This window comes from Bombina bombina, chromosome 3 (genome assembly GCF_027579735.1).
Source record: "Bombina bombina isolate aBomBom1 chromosome 3, aBomBom1.pri, whole genome shotgun sequence".
NCBI lineage: Eukaryota > Metazoa > Chordata > Amphibia > Anura > Bombinatoridae > Bombina > Bombina bombina.
In genome coordinates this window covers 625,707,991-625,731,375 of record NC_069501.1, presented here as the reverse complement: position 1 = coordinate 625,731,375, position 23,385 = coordinate 625,707,991, and the positions used below count along the sequence as shown (strand labels likewise).

The following is a 23,385-nucleotide window of genomic DNA, read 5'->3' as shown; positions in this document are numbered from 1 at the left end:
CCTAGTATATATAATACTATATATGACTGCAAATAAATTATGTATTTCATATATATAACAGTTGCAAATGTTTAATGCAGTACAATTCGGAGTGGTGCATATATGACACTGTACTAGAATTCTGTTAAAGGATTCGGGGTAAAATACTTTGCACTGCAGAACCATGGGGGGGAGGGGATTGATTATTATAACCATATATATTTAATTTAAAATGTGTTTCAGTCACAGTGCAATATAACTTATAATACCCCCTATATAAAAGCCAGTAAGGAACACTTCTACTACTTAACGGCTAGATTTAGAGTTCTGCGGCCAAAGGGGTGCGTTAGCTACGCGTGCTTTTTTTCTCCCGCACCTTTTAAATACCGCTGGTATTTAGAGTTCACAGAATGGCTGCGTTAGGCTCCAAAAAAGGAGCGTATAGCATATTTACCGCCACTGCAACTCTAGATACCAGCGTTGCTTACGGACGCGGCCAGCTTCAAAAACGTGCTCGTGCACGATTCCCCCATAGAAAACAATGGGGCTGTTTGAGCTGAAAAAAACCCCTGCAAAAAAGCAGCGTTCAGCTCCTAACGCAGCCCCATTGTTTGCTATGCGGAAACACTTCCTAAGTCTGCACCTAACACCCTAACATGAACCTCGAGTCTAAACACCCCTAACCTTACACTTATTAACCCCTAATCTGCTGCCCCCGCTATTGCTGACCCCTGCATATTATTATTAACCCCTAATCTTCCGCTCCGTATACCGCTGCAACATACATTATAGTTATGTACCCCTAATCTGCTGCCCCTAACACCGCTGACCCCTATATTATATTTATTAACCCCTAATCTGCCCCCCTCAACGTCGCCTCCACCTGCCTACACGTATTAACCCCTAATCTGCCGAGCGGACCGCACCGCTACTATAATAAAGTTATTAACCCCTAATCCGCCTCACTCCCGCCTCAATAACCCTATAATAAATAGTATTAACCCCTAATCTGCCCTCCCTAACATCGCCGACACCTAACTTCAATTATTAACCCCTAATCTGCCGACCGAATCTCGCCGCTACTGTAATAAATGGATTAACCCCTAAAGCTAAGTCTAACCCTAACACTAACACCCCCCTAAGTTAAATATAATTTAAATCTAACGAAATAAATTAACTCTTATTAAATAAATTATTCCTATTTAAAGCTAAATACTTACCTGTAAAATAAACCCTAATATAGCTACAATATAAATTATAATTATATTATAGCTATTTTAGGATTAATATTTATTTTACAGGCAACTTTGTATTTATTTTAACCAGGTACAATAGCTATTAAATAGTTAAGAACTATTTAATAGCTAAAATAGTTAAAATAATTACAAAATTACCTGTAAAATAAATCCTAACCTAAGTTACAATTAAACCTAACACTACACTATCAATAAATTAATTAAATACAATACCTACAATTATCTACAATTAAACCTAACACTACACTATCAATAAATTAATTAAATACAATATCTACAAATAAATACAATGAAATAAACTAACTAAAGTACGAAAAATAAAATAAAAAAGAACTAAGTTACAAAAAATAAAAAAATATTTACAAACATTAGAAAAATATTGCAACAATTTTAAACTAATTACACCTACTCTAAGCCCCCTAATAAAATAAAAAAGCCCCCCAAAATAAAAAAATGCCCTACCCTATTCTAAATTAAAAAAGTTCAAAGCTCTTTTACCTTACCAGCCCTGAACAGGGCCCTTTGCGGGGCATGCCCCAAAGAATTCAGCTCTTTTGCCTGTAAAAAAAACACATACAATACCCCCCCCCAATATTACAACCCACCACCCACATACCCCTAATCTAACCCAAACCCCCCTTAAATAAACCTAACACTAAGCCCCTGAAGATCTCCCTACCTTGTCTTCACCTCACCGGGTCCAGATCTGTCCAGAAGAGCCTCCGATGTCTTGATCCAAGCCCAAGCGGGGGGCTGAAGAGTGACGTCCATCCTCGGGCTGAAGTCTGGATCCAAGCGGCGGCTGAAGAAATCCATCATCGGGCTGAAGTCAGAATCAGCCAATCAGATTCAAGTTCAATCCGATTGGCTGATCCGATCAGCCAATCAGATTGAGCTTGCATTCTATTGGCTGTTCCGATCAGCCAATCAGATTCAAGTTTAATCCGATTGGCTGATCCGATCAGCCAATCAGATTGAGCTCGCATTCTATTGGCTGATCGGAACAGCCAATAGAATGCGAGCTCAATCTGATTGGCTGATCGGATCAGCCAATTGGATTGAACTTGAATCTGATTGGCTGATTCCATCAGCCAATCAGAATTTTCCTACCTTAATTCCGATTGGCTGATAGAATCCTATCAGCCAATCGGAATTCGACGGACGCCATCTTGGATGACGTCATTTAAAGGAACCGTCATTCGGCTAGTAGGCGTCGTTAGAAGAGGATGGATCCGCGTCGGCTGGGAAGAAGATGGCTCCGCTCCGCTCCGGATGAAAGAAGATTGAAGATGCTGCTTGATAGAAGACTTCATCCCGATGATGGACTTCTTCAGCCACCGCTTGGATCCAGACTTCAGCCCGAGGATGGACGTCACTCTTCAGCCCCCCGCTTGGGCTTGGATCAAGACATCGGAGGCTCTTCTGGACAGATCTGGGCCCGGTGAGGTGAAGACAAGGTAGGGAGATCTTCAGGGGCTTAGTGTTAGGTTTATTTAAGGGGGGTTTGGGTTAGATTAGGGGTATGTGGGTGGTGGGTTGTAATGTTGGGGGGGGGTATTGTATGTGTTTTTTTACAGGCAAAAGAGCTGAATTCTTTGGGGCATGCCCTGCAAAGGGCCATGTTCAGGGCTGGTAGGGTAAAAGAGCTTTGAACTTTTTTAATTTAGAATAGGGTAGGGCATTTTTTTTATTTTGGGGGGCTTTGTTATTTTATTAGGGGGCTTAGAGTAGGTGTAATTATTTTAAAATTGTTGTAATATTTTTCTAATGTTTGTAAATATTTTTTTATTTTTTGTACTTTAGTTAGTTTCTTTCATTGTATTTATTTGTAGATATTGTATTTAATTAATTAATTTATTGATAGTGTAGTGTTAGGTTTAATTGTAGGTAATTGTAGGTATTTTATTTAATTAATTTATTGATAGTGTAGTGTTAGGTTTAATTGTAACTTAGGTTAGGATTTATTTTACAGGTAATTTTGTAATTATTTTAACTAGGTAACTATTAAATAGTTCTTAACTATTTAATAGCTATTGTACCTGGTTAAAATAAATACAAAGTTGCCTGTGAAATAAATATTAATCCTAAAATAGCTACAATATAATTATAATTTATATTGTAGCTATATTAGGGTTTTTTTTTAAAGGTAAGTATTTAGATTTAAATAGGAATAATTTATTTAATAAGAGTTAATTTATTTCGTTAGAATTAACTTAGGGGGGGTGTTAGGGTTAGGGTTAGAATTAGCTTTAGGGGTTAAAAAATTTATTAGAGTAGCGGTGAGCTCCGATCGGCAGATTAGGGGTTAATACTTGAAGTTAGGTGTCGGCGATGTTAGGGAGGGCAGATTAGGGGTTAATACTATTTATTATAGGGTTATTGAGGCGGGAGTGAGGCGGATTAGGGGTTAATAACTTTATTATAGTAGCGGTGCGGTCCGCTCGGCAGATTAGGGGTTAATAAGTGTAGGCAGGTGGAGGCGACGTTGAGGGGGGCAGATTAGGGGTTAATAAATATAATATAGGGGTCGGCGGTGTTAAGGGCAGCAGATTAGGGGTTCATAGGGATAATGTAGGTGGCAGCGGTGTGCGGTCGGCAGATTAGGGGTTAAAAAAATTTAATAGAGTGGCGGTGATGTGGGGGGACCTCGGTTTAGGGGTACATAGGTAGTTTATGGGTGTTAGTGTACTTTAGAGCACAGTAGTTAAGAGCCTTATAAACCGGCGTTAGCCCAGAAAGCTCTTAACTACTGACTTTTTTTGCGGCTGGAGTTTTGTCGTTAGATTTCTAACGCTCACTTCAGCCACGACTCTAAATACCGGCGTTAGAAAGATCCCATTGAAAAGATAGGATACGCAATTGACGTAAGGGGATCTGCGGTATGGAAAAGTCGCAGCTGGAAAGTGAGCGTTAGACCCTTTCCTGACTGACTCCAAATACCAGAGGGCGGCATTAGGAGCCTCTAACGCTGGTTTTGACGGCTACCGCCCAACTCTAAATCTAGCCGTAAGTAAGTTGCAATAATTGTCTGCGTTCAGGAATACTGGTTTTTACTCAATTGATGGCTCTGACAGAATGTAAAATAAATGTAAATACAGTTATTTATTAAATTGTTGGGCCTCAAGTAATGAGAAGACTATAAAAGAGGGGTCATAGCCCATACCTCCCAACATTTCAAAATTCAAAAGAGGGACATCCCCCGGCAAAAAATTGAAATGTGGTGGGCGGGGCTTAAAAAATCATAAGACCAAAGTAATATAAATAAAATTCTAAATCAAGTCATATATTTTAATACACAGGCAGCAAATCAAATACAAGCTCAAACCACTGGTATGGCTATGTGAGCTATGTATTTAATAAGCCTTTGCAAAAACATTGCTAAATATTTTTATCTTAATTGGACATGTAATAATAAATTCTTTAAAACTGCTCTCTGCATTCCCCATTAATATTCTAGATTCTGGTCTTTAAAGTCAGCAAAAATGCACAGTAGCACACTACATAGCATACACTTACACATGCAGATACACACACACTACATAGCATACACTTATACATGCAGATACACACACACACACACTACATAGCATACACTTACACATGCAGACACACACACATACTACATAGCATACACTTACACATGCAAATACACACACACTACATAGCATACACTTACACATGCAGATACACACACACTACATAGCATACACTTATACATACAGATACACACACACTACATAGTATACACTTATACAGGGAGTGCAGAATTATTAGGCAAGTTGTATTTTTGAGGATTAATTTTATTATTGAACAACAACCATGTTCTCAATGAACCCAAAAAACTCATTAATATCAAAGCTGAATAGTTTTGGAAGTAGTTTTTAGTTTGTTTTTAGTTATAGCTATTTTAGGGGGATATCTGTGTGTGCAGGTGACTATTACTGTGCATAATTATTAGGCAACTTAACAAAAAACAAATATATACCCATTTCAATTATTTATTTTTACCAGTGAAACCAATATAACATCTCAACATTCACAAATATACATTTCTGACATTCAAAAACAAAACAAAAACAAATCAGTGACCAATATAGCCACCTTTCTTTGCAAGAACACTCAAAAGCCTGCCATCCATGGATTCTGTCGGTGTTTTGATCTGTTCACCATCAACATTGCGTGCAGCAGCAACCACAGCCTCCCAGACACTGTTCAGAGAGGTGTACTGTTTTCCCTCCTTGTAAATCTCACATTTGATGATGGACCACAGGTTCTCAATGGGGTTCAGATCAGGTGAACAAGGAGGCCATGTCATTAGATTTTCTTCTTTTATACCCTTTCTTGCCAGCCACGCTGTGGAGTACTTGGACACGTGTGATGGAGCATTGTCCTGCATGAAAATCATGTTTTTCTTGAAGGATGCAGACTTCTTCCTGTACCACTGCTTGAAGAAGGTGTCTTCCAGAAACTGGCAGTAGGACTGGGAGTTGAGCTTGACTCCATCCTCAACCCGAAAAGGCCGCACAAGCTCATCTTTGATGATACCAGCCCAAACCAGTACTCCACCTCCACCTTGCTGGCGTCTGAGTCGGACTGGAGCTCTCTGCCCTTTACCAATCCAGCCACGGGCCCATCCATCTGGCCCATCAAGACTCACTCTCATTTCATCAGTCCATAAAACCTTAGAAAAATCAGTCTTGAGATATTTCTTGGCCCAGTCTTGACGTTTCAGCTTGTGTGTCTTGTTCAGTGGTGGTCGTCTTTCAGCCTTTCTTACCTTGGCCATGTCTCTGAGTATTGCACACCTTGTGCTTTTGGGCACTCCAGTGATGTTGCAGCTCTGAAATATGGCCAAACTGGTGGCAAGTGGCATCTTGGCAGCTGCACGCTTGACTTTTCTCAGTTCATGGGCAGTTATTTTGCACCTTGGTTTTTCCACATGCTTCTTGCGACCCTGTTGACTATTTTGAATGAAACGCTTGATTGTTCGCTGATCACTCTTCAGAAGCTTTGCAATTTTAAGAGTGCTGCATCCCTCTGCAAGATATCTCACTATTTTTGACTTTTCTGAGCCTGTCAAGTCCTTCTTTTGACCCATTTTGCCAAAGGAAAGGAAGTTGCCTAATAATTATGCACACCTGATATAGGGTGTTGATGTCATTAGACCACACCCCTTCTCATTACAGAGATGCACATCACCTAATATGCTTAATTGGTAGTAGGATTTTGAGCCTATACAGCTTGGAGTAAGACAACATGCATAAAGAGGATGATGTGGTCAAAATACTCATTTGCCTAATAATTCTGCACTCCCTGTACATGCAGATACACACACACACTACATAGCATACACATGCAGATACACACACACACACACACACACTACATAGCATACTCATGCAAATACACACACACTACATAACATACAATTATACATGCAGATACACACACACACTACATAGCATACACTTATACATGCAAATACACACACACTACATAGCATACACTTACACATGAAGATACACACACACTACATAGCATACACTTACACAAGAAGATACACACACACTACATGGCATACACTTATACAAGAAGATGCACACACACTACATGGCATACACTTATACAAGAAGATGCACACACACATTACATAGCATACACTTATACAGGCAGCACACATATACATGCAGATACACAGACACTATATAGTATACACTTATACATGCAGACACACACTACATAGCATACACTTATACATGCAGATACACACTTATACATGCAGATACACTACATAGCTTACATTTATACATGCAGACACACACACACTACATAGCATAAACTTATACATACAGATACACACACACAGCGTTATGGATACAGATAGACACGCACACTACATCATATATGAGTATCTGTAATTCATTGTATGGAGTCCAGGGGTTGGCAAGCACATTAGCTGGCAGTCTGCGGCTGCCACTGTTCGTTACCCTGGTATTAGCACTGCTCATTGTATAAAACTGAAGGCATGCTAGTATTATCACCAGGGGTTAGACATCATCACTACCAGAGGTAGGTTAGAGAGGTCACCATTACCCGTGGTCAGTGTATACAGCCTTCTTACTCCTGCTTAACCCACACACCATTCCTTTTCCACAGGGAATCTAACAGGTATCTAAAGGTATCTAACACTGTCAGAGCAAAGTCAGCTGCTTCTGAGTATGGGCCCAATAGAATAGGCATTTTTTTTTTTTAATGCCTGGGGCAAATTGGGACAGATGGCTAGCAACCCGGGACAGGGGGACAGACCCCTAAATTTGGGACTGTCCCGCGAAAATCGGGACAGTTGGGGGGTATGATATTAGCCCAAAATAAAGAAATACAAATGATCCATGTTATGTACTCCAGAATATGGTTAGGTTGATTAGGCACTCCCTATGGCCAATAGGGATGCAGGCTTACTAATTAGCATAAATAATTAGATATTTTAACTTAGAAAACTTATAAGACTGATTTAAAGCAATCCTGTGTTTCATATAAGATTTCTACACACAGAAGTTTCATTGTTTATATCTTTTCCCATTTGGTCATAGCCAAGGAAGTATAATAAAGAGGCTTTTTCAGAGGGTGTGTCCCCAATACTGCAAAACAATGCACATTTTTCTCACAAAATTACAGTTTGAAATGCTTTTATTTTGCTTACAAATATTTTACAATTCAGTGAATAATTTCTTATGCACTCATTTAAAAAAAATATGTGAATGTCTCTTTAACCCCAGCATTCTCACACCAGAATATCATTGAAAGTTATATATTGGTAAAGTGAAGATCTCAGCCAATGACATTCTGACGATCTTGCACTGCAAAAAAGGGATGAGGTAAAAAAAAAAAATAAAGCGCTATCCAGTGTGCTGAACCAAAAATGGGCTGGCTCCTTTTGCTTAGATTCCTGCTTTTTCAAATAAAGATAGCAAGAGAATTAAGAAAAAATGATAATAGGAGTAAATTAGAAAGTTGCTTAAAATGGCATGCTCTATCTGAATCACGAAAGAAAAAAAAATGGTTTTAGTATCCTTTTTTAAAGCTTGATACAATAATCACTTTTCGACAAATCATTAAAAATGCTAGACATAATAATATATTCAATGAAAAAAAACAAAATGTATGCTTACCTGATACATTATTTTCTTTCCTGGTATAGAGAGTCCACAAATCCATTCTAATTACTAGTGGGAATTCAACTCCTGGCCGCCAGGTGGAGTAGTAATTGGAATGACGTTGTGGACTCTCCATGCCATAGGAAAGAAAACAAAATTTATGCTTACCTGATGAATTTCTTTCTTTCTGGGCATGGAGAGTCCACAACGTCATTCCAATTACTAGTCTACCTGGTGGCCAGGAGTTGAATTCCCACTAGTAATTAGAATGGATGTGTGGACTCTCCATGCTATTGGAAAGAAATAGCCTGAGAATAATATTCAGACCTATTTTTTTTTACTTTTTTTTTTAAATACATTTTTTATTGAAACAAAATCGGGTACATTTAAACAGAACAAAAAGAGGCATATTAAATTCATACGAGAAATAGTTGTGATTACAAATCCATCTTATTCTAACAATGAAAAACAGGAAATATAGTACCCTTATTGCGTTTCCCCCCACGTCTTCCCCCATTCAGACCTATTTTTAAAATTGTATTGGCTGTTTAACTATTGAAGAATTATGTGTAACATTTTCATCTCCATAAATTAAAAATCATTACTATGTTGTACCTAGGTTTTCCTTATCTTACAAGAGTGAGCAAACAATAGCTGTGTAGAATATAGCAATATTACAATGCAAAGTCTAAAGTCTGCACTTTTAATTCTCAGAGGAATTAAAAAAAAACAGAATTTACAGAGGTAGGTGACAGAAAAATGTAACAAAAATAAATAAACTATACTGCAAGGTAGGTTACAGAAACATTTAACAAAAATAAATAAACTATACTGCAAGGTAGGTTACAGAAAAATGTAACAAAAATAAATAAACTATACTGCAAGGTAGGTTACAGAAACATTTAACAAAAATAAATAAACTATACTGCAAGGTAGGTTACAGAAACATTTAACAAAAATAAATAAACTATACTGCAAGGTAGGTTACAGAAACATTTAACAAAAATAAATAAACTATACTGCAAGGTAGGTTACAGAAACATTTAACAAAAATAAATAAACTATACTGCAAGGTAGGTTACAGAAACATTTAACAAAAATAAATAAACTATACTGCAAGGTAGGTTACAGAAAAATGTAACAAAAATAAATAAACTATACTGCACATAATAATAATTACTACATATAACTAAACATTTCATATTAAAATATCACTTTTTCAAGTACTTTTTAATGATTGGCTGGGTCATTTATTTTTATGAAACTATCCCCTGGTTTTACAGTTTATTATATGACTATAAACAATGTAAAACTGTTAAATGCTGTTTCCTGCAATTAATCTAGAGGATGTAATGCACTTCCCTTCATAAAATGCATTTTCACTCACAGTACATTAACTGAATTAACAAATTTTAGCTATTAAACAAAAATATTTGGCTTTGCATAATTTATTTTATCATTCTCTAAGAGAAATGAGAGAATAACAGCCACATCAGAAGCAATAGCACTTACTGATTCAGTCATGGTTTGTGTATACTACTAGTTATGTTGTATTATAGTAGATTGTATATTGCAGTTGTCATACCTGCTTTATTATATTGCTCTCCCCCAAGGCTGCAAAGCACACAAAGCTTTTAGTTTGCATCCCCTTTTGGAGCGTTATGTGCTAAAGAGATATGTTTTTTGTCATATATGTGACAAATACACAAACACACACATAATTATATGTTATATATTATTTTTTTTCTGTTTTTCTTTTTCTTTTAATTCGTATGGATTTTCCTTTTAAGGGACAGTCTACTTGAAACTTGTTATTATTTAAAAAGATAGATAATCCCTTTATTACCCATTCCCCAGTTTTTCATAACCAACACATTTATATTAATACACGTTTTACCTCTGTAATTACCTTGTATCTAAGCCTTTGCAGACTGCCCCCTTATCTCAGTGTTTTTTTTACAAACTTGCATTTCAGCAAATCAGTGTTGATTTATGCATAACTCCACGGGAGTGAGCACAATGTTATCTATATAATATAGCACACGTGAACAAGCACTGTCTAGCTGGGGCAGCTAATAAAATGCATTTAGATAAGAGACAGCCTTGGAAATCAGCCTATTAGCCTAGAAAGGTTTAGCCTTAAACAAAGAATACCAAGAGAACAAAGCAAATTTGATGATACAATCATGAAAATGTAATGTTGACTTTAGTGTCCCTTTAAGTCAAGAGTTTATAAAGGAAACAGAGCAGCACAACACTCCGGCCACACTTAATAGTGTTTTGTTTGCCCAGGCAAAGTTAAGGTTTAGCTCCTCCCTTTATTACCTTCTATCTATCTGCATCGCTAAGTGTTTGACAATGGGGTTAAACACATAAGGGTTAGCCGTCCACGATCCTTTTGAAAAGTTTATCTAATGATTCTTCTACAATCACTGTTTTTTTTTTTTTTGTGTAGAGCTAAAAATCTGTTTTCCAAAAAGAGGGCCCTTTACATGGGACAGTCTTGTTTATTTCTCAATACTTTTCAGCAGATTATGGCACTACTTTTTACTTATCAAATATGACAGCTAAAGGCACATGATAAACTGCAAAACTGGACTTTTCAATATCCGTGTTGTCCCGACTATAGGCCACACCTTATTATAAGTCGCAACCCTTAAAGTTTGGTGCCATTTAAAAAAAAAAAAAGAATTTAGTTGTTAACTGGAATTATCACTTTACAAGTGTGTCTCTCTAAACATTAAAAAGTGTTTGATCCAAAACAGGACAATATACTACTAGGACTTTCAGCTGGAAGTAGTACTTACCAGTAGTTAGTTGGCTGTCGTCTGGGAGATGCAGATGATGGCTGCCTTAGCCTGCCTAGTGCCTTTGCCTCCTTCCCTGAATCTGACCCTACCACGCCACCTGTGTCTACATGCCGGCTGCTATTTCCTCCTGCCGGCTGCCACCTCTAACTGCGCACTGTGCAGTCAAAATTATATGCGTGGGTGGAGCTGGAGCCTGGAGCTGGCTGGTGATCATTAATATGTGGACCAGAGTCATCCACACCTGGTCCACTTATTGCAGGAGCAGGGGCTCCTGGCTGCCTGTATATGCCAGGCCAGGACTTACCAGCTCCTTCCAGTTCACACGACCCTACACTCTCCACCACACAAACGTGGGAGCGTGTTCACCCCCGGCCCCCCTGCCCCACACCAGAAAGTAACTTCCTGTCCAGAATCCAGCCTCAAAGCACAATAATAAAAACAGAATTTATGCTTACCTGATAAATTACTTTCTCCAACGGTGTGTCCGGTCCACGGTGTCATCCATTACTTGTGGGATATTCTCCTCCCCCACAGGGAAAGGCAAGGAGAGCACACAGCAAGAGCTGTCCATATAGTCCCTCCCAGGCTCCGCCCCCCCAGTCATTCGACCGACGGTTAGGAGAAAAAAAGGAGAAACTATAGTGTGCCGTGGTGACTGTAGTGTATAGAGAAAGAAATTCTTCAAACCTGATTAAAAAACCAGGGCGGGCCGTGGACCGGACACACCGTTGGAGAAAGTAATTTATCAGGTAAGCATAAATTCTGTTTTCTCCAACATTGGTGTGTCCGGTCCACGGTGTCATCCATTACTTGTGGGAACCAATACCAAAGCTTTAAGACACGGATGAAGGGAGGGAGCAAATCAGGTTACCTAAACAGAAGGCACCACGGCTTGCAAAACCTTTCTCCCAAAAATAGCCTCCGAAGAAGCAAAAGTATCAAATTTGTAGAATTTGGACAAAGTGTGCAGAGAAGACCAGGTCGCTGCCTTACATATCTGATCAACAGAAGCCTCGTTCTTGAAGGCCCATGTGGAAGCCACAGCCCTAGTAGAGTGAGCTGTGATTCGTTCAGGAGGCTGCCGTCCGGCAGTCTCGTAAGCCAATCGTATGATGCTTTTCAGCCAAAAGGAAAGAGAGGTAGCAGTAGCTTTTTTGACCTCTCCTCTTGCCAGAATAAACTACAAACAGAGAAGACGTTTGTCTGAAATCCTTTGTTGCTTCTAAATAGAACTTTAAAGCACGGACTACATCTAAATTGTGTAACAAGCGTTCCTTCTTTGAAACTGGATTCGGACACAAAGAAGGCACAACTATTTCCTGGTTAATATTCTTGTTGGAAACAACCTTTGGAAGGAAACCAGGTTTAGTACGCAAAACAACCTTATCTGAATGGAACACCAAATAGGGCGGATTACACTGCAGAGCAGATAATTCAGAAACTCTTCTAGCAGAAGAATAGCAACCAAAAACAGAACTTTCCAAGATAACAACTTGATATCTATGGAATGTAAGGGTTCAAACGGAACCCCTTGAAGAACTGAAAGAACCAAATTTAGACTCCAGGGAGGAGTCAAGGGTCTGTAAACAGGCTTGATCCTGACCAAAGCCTGAACAAAAGCTTGAACATCTGGCACAGCTGCCAGTCGTTTGTGTAACAAGACAGATAAAGCAGAAATCTGTCCTTTTAGAGAACTCGCTGATAATCCCTTATCCAAACCTTCTTGGAGAAAGGAAAGGATCCTAGGAATTTTAATCTTACTCCATGAGAATCCCTTGGATTCACACCAACAGATATATCTTTTCCATATTCTATGGTAATCTTTCTAGTCACAGGTTTTCTGGCTTGTACCAGAGTATCTATCACAGAATCCGAAAACCCACGCTTAGACAAAATCAAGCGTTCAATTTCCAAGCAGTCAGCTGGAGAGAAACTAGATTTGGATGTTCGAATGGACCTTGTACTAGAAGATCCTGTCTCAAAGGTAGCTTCCATGGTGGAGCCGATGACATATTCACCAGGTCTGCATACCAAGTCCTGCGTGGCCACGCAGGAGCTATCAAAATCACGAGGCCTTCTCCTGTTTGATCCTGGCTACCAGCCTGGGAATGAGAAGGAACGGTTTGAAACGCATAAGCTAGGTTGAAAGTCCAAGGCGCCACTAGAGTCGCCTTGGGATCCCTGGATCTGGACCCGTAGCAAGGGTTCCCACTCCCCCGGATGAAAGGTCTGACGACTCAGATAATCCGCCTCCCAGTTTTCCACTCCTGGGATGTGGATCGCAGACAGGTGGTAGGAGTGATCCTCCGCCCATTTGATGATCTTGGTCACCTCTCTCATCGCCAGGGAACTCCTTGTTCACCCCTGATGGTTGAAGTAAGCAACAGTCGTCATGTTGTCTGATTGGAATCTTATGAATCTGGCCTTTGCTAGTTGAGGCCAAGCCTGGAGAGCATTGAATATCGCTCTCAGTTCCAGGATGTTTATCGGGAGAAGAGACTCTTCCCGAGACCATAGACCCTGAGCTTTCAGGGAATCCCAGACCGCGCCCCAGCCTAATAGACTGGCGTCGGTCGTGACAATGACCCACTCTGGTCTGCGGAAGCTCATTCCCTGGGACAGGTGATCCTGAGTCAGCCACCAACGGAGTGAGTCTCTGGTCTTCTGATCTACTTAAATCACTGGAGACAAGTCTGTATAGTCCCCATTCCACTGTTTGAGCATGCACAGTTGTAATGGTCTTAGATGAATTCGCGCAAAAGGAACTATGTCCATTGCTGCAACCATCAACCCTACTACTTCCATGCACTGAGCTATGGAAGGCCGTAGAACAGAGTGAAGAACTTGACAAGCGTTTAGAAGCTTTGACTCTCTGACATCTGTCAGGAAAATCTTCATTTCTAAAGAATCTATTATTGTTCCCAAGAAAGGGACTCTTTTTGACGGAGACGGGGAACTTTTTTCTATGTTCACCTACCACCCGTGAGATCTGAGAAAAGGCTAGAACAATGTCTGTGTGAGCCTTTGTCTTTGAAAGAGACGACGCTTGAATTAGGATGTCGTCCAAGTAAGGTGCCACTGCAATGCCCCTGGGTCTTAGAACCGCTAGAAGGGACCCGAGCACCTTTGTGAAAATCCTTGGAGCAGTGGCTAGTCCGAATGGGAGAGCCACAATAGGTAATGTTTGTCCAGAAAGGCGAACCTTAGGAACTGATGATGATCTTTGTGGATAGGAATATGCAGATACGCATCCTTTAGATCCACGGTAGTCATAAATTGACCCTCCTGGATTGTAGGTAAAATCGTTCGAATAGTTTCCATTTTGAACGATGGCACCCTGAGAAATTTGTTTAGAATTTTTAAATCCAGAATTGGTCTGAAAGTTCCCTCTTTTTTTGGGAACTACAAACAGATTTGAGTAAAACCCCTGACCTTGTTCCACAGTTGGAACTGGGAGTATCACTCCCATCTTTAACAGGTCTTCTACACAATGTAAGAATGCCTGTCTCTTTACTTGGTTTGAAGATAAGTGAGACATGTGGAACCTTCCCCTTGGGGGTAGTTCCTTGAATTCTAGAAGATAACCCTGAGAGACTATTTCTAGTGCCCAGGGATCCTGAACATCTCTTGCCCAAGCCTGAGCAAAGAGAGAGAGTCTGCCCCCTACTAGATCCGGTTCTGGATCGGGGGCTACCTCTTCATGCTGTCTTGGTAGCAGCAGCAGGTTTCTTGGCCTGTTTACCCTTGTTCCAGCCTTGCATTGATTTCCAAGCTGGTTTAGTCTGGGAAGCGTTACCCTCTTGTCTAGAGGCTGCCGAGTTGGAAGCCGGTCCGTTCCTGAAATTGCGAAAGGAACGAAAATTGGACTTATTCTTAGCCTTGAAAGGTTTATCTTGTGGGAGGGCATGGCCCTTTCCCCCAGTGATGACTGAAATAATCTCTTTCAATTCTGGCCCAAAAGGGGTCTTACCTTTGAAAGGGGTATTAAGCAATTTTGTCTTGGAAGATACATCCGCCGACCAAGACTTTAGCCAGAGCGCTCTGCGCGCCACAATTGTAAACCCTGAATTTTTTGCCGCTAACCTCGCTAACTGCAAAGCGGCGTCTAAAATAAAGGAATTAGCTAACTTAAGTGCGTAAATTCTGTCCATGACTTCCTCATACGGAGTCTCCCTACTGAGTGCCTCTGTAGTGACAGGAATAATGCACGAAATAGGTTGAAGGAGGTAACCTTGCTGTACAAAAATCTTTTTAAGCAAACCCTCCAATTTTTTATCCATAGGATCTTTGAAAGCACAATTGTCCTCAATAGGAATGGTCGTGCGCTTGGCTAGAGTAGAAAACTCCCCCTCGACCTTAGGGACTGTTTGCCATGTGTCCTTCCTGGGGTCGACCATAGGGAACAATTTCTTAAATATAGGAGGAGGGACAAAAGATATGCCTGGCTTCTCCCACTCCTTATTCACTATGTCCGCCACCCGTTTAGGTATCGGAAAAGCATCAGGGTGCACCGGGACCTCAAGGAACTGTCCATCTTGCACAATTTTTCTGGGTTGACCAGATTGTCACAATCATCCAGAGTAGATAGCACCTCCTTAAGTAATGTGCGGAGATGCTCTAATTTAAATTTAAATGTCACAACATCAGGTTCAGCCTGCTGAGAAATTCTTCCTGTATCAGAAATTTCCCCATCTGACAAACCCTCCCTCACTGCCACTTCAGATTGGTGTGAGGGTATGACAGAAAAATTATCATCAGCGCCCTCCTGCTCTACAGTGTTTAAAACAGAGCAATCGCGCTTTCTCTGAAATGCTGGCATTTTGGATAAAATATTAGCTATGGAGTTATCCATTACTGCCGTCAATTACTGCATAGTAACAAGCATTGGCGCGCTAGAAGTATTAGGGGTCGCCTGCGCGGGCATAACTGGTATAGACACAGAAGGAGATGATGTAGAACTATGTCTACTTCCTTCATCTGAGGAATCATCCTGGGCAACTTTACAATTTGTGACAGTTCTGTCCTTACTTTGTTTGGACGCAATGGCACAATTATCACACTATATTTGAAGGGGGAACCACATTGGCTACCATACATACAGAACATGATCTATCTGAAGGTACAGACATGTTAAACAGGCTTAAACTGGTTAATAAAGCACAAAAACCGTTTTAAAACAAAACAGTTACTGTCTCTTTAAATGTTAACCCCTTAATGACCACAGCACTTTTCCATTTTCTGTCCGTTTGGGACCAAGGCTATTTTTACATTTTTGCAGTGTTTGTGTTTAGCTGTAATTTTCATCTTACTCATTTACTGTACCCACACATATTATATACCGTTTTTCTCGCCATTAAATGGACTTTCTAAAGATACCATTATTTTCATCATATCTTATAATTTACTATAAAAAAATTTATAAAATATGAGGAAAAAATTGAAAAAAAACACACTTTTTCTAACTTTGACCCCCAAAATCTGTTACACATCTACAACCACCAAAAAACACCTGTGCTAAATAGTTTCTAAATTTTGTCCTGAGTTTAGAAATACCCAATGTTTACATCTTCTTTGCTTTTTTTGTAAGTTATAGGGCCATAAATACAAGTAGCACTTTGCTATTTCCAAACCATTATTTTTCAAAATTAGCGCTAGTTACATTAGAACACTAATATCTTTCAGGAATCTCTGAATATCCATTGACATGTATATATTTTTTTTTAGTAGACATCCCAAAGTATTGATCTAGGCCCATTTTGGTATATTTCATGCCACCATTTCACCGCCAAATGCGATTAAATACAAAAAATCGTTCACTTTTTTACAAATTTTTTCACAAACTTTTGGTTTCTCACTGAAATTATTTACAAACAGCTTGTGCAATTATGGCTTAAATGGTTGTAAATTCTTCTCTGGGATCCCCTTTGTTCAGAAATAGCAGACATATATGGCTTTGGCGTTGCTTTTTAGTAATTAGAAGGCTGCTAAATGCCACTGCGCACTACACGTGTATTATGCCCAGCAGTGAAGGGGTTAATTATGGAGCATGTAGGGAGCTTCTAGGGTTAATTTTAGCTTTAGTGTAGTGTAGTAGACAACCCCAAGTATTGATCTAGGCCCATTTTGGTATATTTCATGCCACCATTTCACCGCCAAATGCGATCAAATTAAAAAAAACTTTAAATTTTTCACAATTTTAGGTTTCTCACTGAAATCATTTACAAACAGCTTGTGCAATTATGGCACAAATGGTTGTAAATGCTTCTCTGGGATCCCCTTTGTTCAGAAATAGCAGACATATATGGCTTTGGCGTTGCTTTTTGGTAATTAGAAGGCCGCCAAATGCCGCTGCATTTCACACGTGTATTATGGCTAGCAGTGAAGGGGTTAATTATGTAGCTTGTAGGGAGCTTGCAGGGTTAATTTTAGCTTTAGTGTAGAGCTCAGCCTCCCACCCGAAACATGAGACCCCCTGATCCCTCCCAAACAGCTCTCTTCCCTCCCCCACCCCCCAATTGTCCCCGCCATCTTAAGTACTGGCAGAAACTCTGCCAGTACTAAAATAAAAGCTATATTTGGGCTTTTTTTGTGTTTTTTTTTTAGCATATTTACATATGCTGCTGTGTAGGATCCCCCCTTAGCCCCCAGCCTTACTGATCCCCCACCAAAGAGCTCTCTAACCCTCCCCCTCTGCCTTAATGGGCGCCATCTTGGGTACTGGCAGCTGTCTGCCAGTACCCAGTTTAGTGAAAAAATGTGCCTTTTTTAAAAAAAAAAAACCTTTTCTGCAGTGTAGCTTCCCCCCCCCCAAGATCAACCCCCCACCCCTTCCACATCTCTTAGCTGTTTATTTACAGCTTTGAAAAAGTTATTTTGTTGTACATTTTAAACTTTTTTTTTCTGTAGTGTAGCGGTTCCCTCCCGCTCCCGCCCCGTGCACGCGCCCACCCGCCGCCCCCCGTGCACGCGCGCGCTCCCGTGCGCGCTCCCGCCCCCCTCCACTCCACTGGGCACATCGATGGCCGCCCACCCGCCTCCCAGACTTGCTCCCACCCACCAACGATACCGGCCACCGATGTCCGGTGCAGAGAGGGCCACAGAGTGGCTCTCTCTGCATCGGATGGCCAAGGGGGGTTATTGCAGGATGCCTCCATATCGAGGCATCACTGCAATAACCGGAAAGCAGCTGGAAGCGAGCAGGATCGCTTCCAGCTGCTTTCCAGACCAAGGACGTACGCCACACGTCCTCGGTCATTAACTGTATTTTTTTGAGGACGTGTGGCGTACGTCCTTGGTCCTTAAGGGGTTAAACAGGGCACACTTTATTACTGAATATGTGAAAAACTATGAAGGAATTATCCAATCTTTACCAAATTTTCACCACAGTGTCTTAATACATTCAAAGTATTGCACCCCAATTTTCAAGCTGTTAACCCTTAAAATGTGGAAACCGGAGCCGTTTTTCATTTTAACCCCCTTACAGTCCCAGCCACAGCCTTTGCTGCAACTTCACCAATCCCAGGGGGGTATATGATACCAAATGAAGCCATCTAGGAACGTTTTTAGTGGATTCCAGACCCTCACACATGCAGCTGCATGTACTGAACTCAAAATTAACTGCACAGTAATGGCGCGAAAATGAGGCTCTGCCTACTACAGAGAAAGGCCCTTCCTGACTGGGAAGGTGTCTTAACAAGTGCCTGGTGCTAAAAAACGTTCCCCAATGTTATAAAAGTGTGAAATTCAACTTCAAACTGCATATAATACTTAAATAAAGCAATCGATTTAGCCCCTAAAAGTGTCTACCAGTTTATAGCCCATAATAAGCCCTTTATTCTGTTTGAGACTAAGAAAATGGCTTACCAATCCCCATGAGGGGAAAATGACAGCCTTCCAGCATTACACAGTCTTGTTAGAAATATGGCTAGTCATACCTTGAGCAGAAAAGTCTGCAAACTGTTCCCCCCAACTGAAGTTATCTCATCTCAACAGTCCTGTGTGGGAACAGCAACTGATTTTAGTTACTGTCTGCTAAAATCATAATCCTCTTTTAAACAGAACTCTTCATCTCTTTCTGTTTCAGAGTAAATAGTACATACCAGCACTATTTTAAAATAACAAACTCTTGATAGAAGAATAAAAAACTACAACTAAACAACACAAACTCCTCACCATCCCCGAGGAGATGCTACTTGTTCAGAGCGGCAAGGAGAATGACTGGGGGGGTGGAGCCTGGGAGGGACTATATGGACAGCTCTTGCTGTGTGCTCTCCTTGCCTTTCCCTGTGGGGGAGGAGAATATCCCACAAGTAATGGATGACACCGTGGACCGGACACACCAATGTTGGAGAAAATAATATATTTAAAAATAAAAATAAAAAATTCTTCTGCTGCAGCATGATACATTCCTGCAGTGGCAGGGACAAGGGGTGATTTGCCTAATTTGTCAGTCCGTCGCTCAAAATCAAATGACGTTAGAACTTAGAAGCTGTCGATAACATCCTGATTATAGGCCGCACCCCTAATTTAAAGATTTAAATTAGGGGGGGGGGAGGAAAGTGCGGCCTATACTCAGGACAATACAGTATTTGTGAGTTTTCCAAGAAGTATTAGAATGAAACAGTTTTTTTTGTAGATGGGCAATACACACTGAAAATAGCCAGCAATGCCATTTTTGTTGTACATATAAATATATGGTTTGGATTAATTGAGACTCTCTTCATCTCTCTTGTATTGTCCATCTTTAGTGTATTTAATAGCCATATAGATCATATCTTGTACAACAAAACAAACGAGAAAAAATAGATCACAATCATAACATCTAGAAAAGCCACTTAGAAAATGTTTTTATTTCATATTCATATTTTTGTGGTAATAAGCTGCAATGCTTTAGTTTTTTTAATACTCACTATTTTCCATATGAAGAATCTTGTGAAGTGATAATTATAACAGTAGTAAAAAAACACAATTTATGCTTACCTGATAAATTGATTTCTCTTGTGGTGTATCCAGTCCACAGATCATCCATTACTTGTGGGATAGTCTCATTCCCAACAGGAAGTTGCAAGAGGACACCCACAGCAGAGCTGTAATATAGCTCCTCCCCTAACTGTCATAGCCAGTCATTCGACCGAAAACAAGCCGAGAAAGGAGGAACCATAGGGTGTAGTGGTTACTGTAGTTTAAATTTAAAAATTACCTGCCTTAAAATGACAGGGCGGGCCGTGGACTGGATACACCACAAGAGAAATAAATTTATCAGGTAAGCATAAATTGTGTTTTCTCTTGTAAGGTGTATCCAGTCCACGGATCATCCATTACTTGTGGGATACCAATACCAAAGCTAAAGTACACGGATGAAGGGAGGGACAAGGCAGGAACTTAAATGGAAGGAACCACTGCCTGTAAAACCTTTCTCCCAAATATAGCCTCCGAAGAAGCAAAAGTATCAAATTTGTAAAATTTTGAAAAAGTATGAAGCGAAGACCAAGTCGCCGCCTTGCAAATCTGTTCAACAGAAGCCTCATTTTTAAAGGCCCAAGTGGAAGCCACAGCTCTAGTGGAATGAGCTGTAATCCTTTCAGGAGGCTTCTGTCCAGCAGTCTCATAGGCTAAGCGGATTAAGCTTCTTAGCCAAAAAGAAAAAGAGGTTGCCAAAGCCTTTTGACCTCTCCTCTGTCCAGAGTAGACAACAAACGAAGCAGATGTTTGACGAAAATCTTTAGTAGCTTGTAAGTAAAACTTTAAAGCACAGACCACGTCCAGATTGTGTAACACAAGGATGGAACCACAATCTCTTGATTGATATTCTTGTTAGATACCACCTTAGGTAAGAACCCAGGTTTGGTACGCAGGACTACCTTATCCGTATGAAAAATCAGATAAGGAGAATCACATTGTAAGGCAGATAGCTCAGAGACTCTACGAGCCAAGGAAATAGCTACCAAAAAAAAAAAAAAAAAGAACTTTCCAAGATAAAAGTTTGATATCTATGGAATGAAGAGGTTCAAACGGAACTCCTTGAAGAACCTTAAGAACCAAGTTTAAGCTCCATGGTGGAGCAACAGGTTTAAACACAGGCTTGATTCAAACTAAAGCCTGACAAAATGCCTGAACGTCTGGAACATCTGCCAGACGCTAGTGCAAAAGAATAGACAGAGCAAAAATCTGTCCCTTCAAGAAACTAGCTGACAATCCTTTTTCCAAACCTTTTTTGGAGAAAAGATAAAATCCTAGGAATCCTGACCTTACTCCATGAGTAACCTTTGGATTCACACCAATAAAGATATCTACGCCATACCTTATGGTAAATTTTCCTGGTGACAGGCTTTCGTGCCTGTATTAAGGTATCAATAACTGACTCGGAGAAGCCACGTTTTGATAAAATCAAGCATTCAATCTCCAGGCAGTCAGCCTCAGAGAAATTAGATTTGGATGGTTGAAAGGACCCTGAAGTAGAAGGTCCTGTCTCAGAGGCAGAGACCATGGTGGAAAGGATGACATGTCCACTAGATCTGCATACCAGGTCCTGCGTGGCCACGCAGGTGCTATCAGAATCACCGATGCTCTCTCCTGCTTGATCTTGGCAATCAGTCGAGGGAGCAGAGGAAACGGTGGAAACACATAAGCCAGGTTGAAAGACCAGGGCGCTGCTAGAGTATCTATCAGTGTCGCCTTGGGATCCCTGGACCTGGATCCGTAACACGGAAGCTTGGCGTTCTGGCGAGATGCCATGAGATCCAGTTCTGGTTTGCCCCAACGGAGAATCAGTTGTGTAAATACCTCCGGATGGAGTTCCCACTCTCCCAGATGAAAAGTCTGACGACTTAGAAAATCCGCCTCCCAGTGCTCTACACCTGGGATATGGATAGCTGATAGGTGGCAAGAGTGAATATCTGCCCAGTGAATTATTTTTGAAACTTCTAACATCTCTAGGGAACTTCTTGTTCCCCCTCGATGGTTGATGTAAGCTACAGTCGTGATGTTGACCGACTGAAATCTGATGTACCTCAGAGTTGCTAACTGAGGCCAAACCTGAAGAGCCTTGAATATCGCTCTTAGTTCCAGAATATTTATTGGAAGGAGAGACTCCTCCTGAGTCCACGATCCCTGAGCCTTCAGGGAGTTCCAGACTGCACCCCAACCTAGAAGGCTGGCATTTGTTGTTACAATAGTCCAATCTGGCCTGCGAAGGTCATACCTTTGGACAGATGGACCCGAGATAGCCACCAGGGAAGAGGATCCCTGGTCTCTTGGTCCAGATTCAGTTGAGGGGCCAAATCTGTGTAATCCCCGCTCCACTGACTGAGCCTGCATAGTTGCAGCAGTCTGAGATGTAAGCGTGCAAACGGCACTATGTCCATTGCCGCTACCATTAAGCCGATTACTTCCATACACTGAGCCACCAAAGGGCGCGGAATGGAATGAAGAACCCGACAGGAATTTAGAAGCTTTGATAACCTGGACTCCGTCAAGTTAAATTTTCATTTCTACAGAATCTATCAGAGTCCCTAGAAAGGAAACTCTTGTGAGTGGGGATAGAGAACACTTTTCCTCGTTCACTTTCCACCCATGCAACCTCAGAAATGCCAGTACTACGTCCGTATGAGACTTGGCAATTTGGAAGTTTGACGCCTGTATCAGGATGTCGTCTAAATAAGGGGCTACTGCTATGCCCCGCGGCCTTAGGACCACCAAAAGCGACCCTAGAACCTTTGTAAATATTCTTGGGGCTGTAGCTAATCCAAAGGGAAAAGCTACAACTGGTAATGCCTGTCTTGAAAGGCAAACCTGAGAAACCGATGATGATCTTTGTGTATCGGAATGTGAAGATAAGCATCCTTTAGATCCACTGTAGTCATATATTGACCCTCCTGGATCAGTGGTAGGATGGTACGAATAGTTTCCATCTTGAACGATGGAACTTTGAGGAATTTGTTTAAGATCTTTAGATCCAAAATCGGTCTGAAGGTTCCCTCTTTTTTGGGAACCACAAACAGATTTGAGTAAAAACCCTGTTCCTGTTCCTCCTTTGGAACTGGATGGATCACTCCCATAACTAGGAGGTCTCGTACACAGTGTAAGAATGCCTCACTCTTTATCTGGTTTGCAGATAATTGTGAAAGGTGAAATCTCCCTTTTGAGGGGGAAGCTTTGAAGTCCAGAAGATATCCCTGGGATATAATT

At 40.7% G+C, this 23,385-nt stretch overlaps 1 protein-coding gene across 3 annotated transcripts in view; it reads left to right on the top strand.

Moving 5' to 3' along the window:
• The window catches only part of TMEM54 (transmembrane protein 54), a 106,767-nt gene that overhangs the window by 1,706 nt on the left and 81,676 nt on the right, over positions 1-23,385 (top strand). The gene's annotated exons all lie outside the window — the stretch shown is intronic.